Below are 1,408 nucleotides of genomic sequence, written 5' to 3'. Positions count from 1 at the left end.
TGCCGTACATCTACAAATTGTGCGTGCTTGATCAGTGGCTCTTCCAGTGGCAGCTTCTTAAGTGCATAGTCCACAGCACTTGTCAGGGAAACACAACACAGCTTCATGGAATGAATCCACCTGCTGTGGTGTGATGTCACCCTCGCCGAGTAATCTGTTAAGTTTAGCCCTGGTTGTGAACCCAATGTTCAACTTTCTTCCTGTCACAGATACAGCATATCGGTATAAGGTACAAGGCTAAATATCACATATCACAGTGTTTGATCATAATAATAGTCAAATACTAACCTGGTAAATGGTTTGCCTTTTCTTTCAAGGACATTTCACAAGGCTCCTCATGGCACTGCAGAGCTGCTGGAACCATAAACTTGGAACATAGCTTGCGCATCGAATTTCACCATCTATAACAGACATTTACAAAAATAGTAGGTGAAACCTGTTTTAGAGGACCCCTGCAGATATCAGCAAGAAACACAGAATGGAAAAAAACAGCAAAATCCAATCCCACCTCATCATGTAACAAAAATATTGATGACTGCTCTCTCTGAAGCAGCAAGTTGAAAGAAGTGAAAGTTGGTACGGTGGCTTGGAAGAACAGCAGGTACACTTCTGTCATGGGGTCAGTGAATGTCTGCACAAGTCTCTTGAACCTGGCCTGATTTTCATCTTGAATCAATCAATAAATAACACAAAACAAGAGGTTGTCATTAATACAAGTATGTGACTAACAATCCATGTAGTTGCTGCATAATGAAATTGAAAATGGATGACCATACTAGCAGATTTGTAGTAGCTGGCCAGAGGTTCATACAGCCTCAGGATCCTGGTCACACAACGTTCAAGGCTTAGCCAACGGACCGAGATATGCAGGAGGACCTCCATGTACTCCGCTTCATGGAGCTCACAAAACTCTGTTTTAGACATTAAATCCATATCATATATTTTCTACAGCTCAGCATTTCAGTATTACACTTAATAGTATCAAACATGCATACCTGTCAGGTATCCTTTCCGATTTGTGCTACCCTTGAACCAGTAACCGATGTCCACTACCATATCCTCCAAATCAAAACCGGACACCTGCAATGCATAAATCAATCATAACACATTCAGTCAATGCACGTAACTAGGATACAAATAAAAAGTTACATGTAAAGATAAATCAGGCCTTAACTCACTTTTAAAAATCCCACTCCTGCAGCTTTGGCGGTGTTATGTGCCACATGACAAGGACAACCATGAATATAGGTGTTGGGATGCTTCTGGAGCACCCTAGAGGCAATGGAATTACGTGGTCCAATGTTCACAGCTGCATTGTAAACTGAGAGACCAATGCAGTTCTCCCCCAAGGGATGCCATGCTCCTCTATGGTGGAGTTGTCACGGTTTCGGCCGAGGCTGCTCCTCCT

General features: G+C 42.5%; 1 long non-coding RNA gene across 1 annotated transcript; it reads right to left on the bottom strand.

Moving 5' to 3' along the window:
- Positions 1–468: 468 nt before the first annotated feature.
- On the bottom strand, positions 469–1,133 carry LOC123485873. Its single transcript, XR_006659173.1, has 3 exons — positions 996–1,133; positions 777–911; positions 469–666 (listed from the first exon to the last, which is right to left on the bottom strand). It is a non-coding gene; the product is annotated as an uncharacterized LOC123485873 (long non-coding RNA).
- Positions 1,134–1,408: the final 275 nt, after the last annotated feature.

This window comes from Coregonus clupeaformis, unplaced genomic scaffold (genome assembly GCF_020615455.1).
Source record: "Coregonus clupeaformis isolate EN_2021a unplaced genomic scaffold, ASM2061545v1 scaf0882, whole genome shotgun sequence".
NCBI classification, from domain to species: Eukaryota; Metazoa; Chordata; class Actinopteri; order Salmoniformes; family Salmonidae; genus Coregonus; species Coregonus clupeaformis.
Note: the sequence above shows the minus strand (reverse complement) of the source record. Positions and strands in the feature narration are given on the sequence as shown.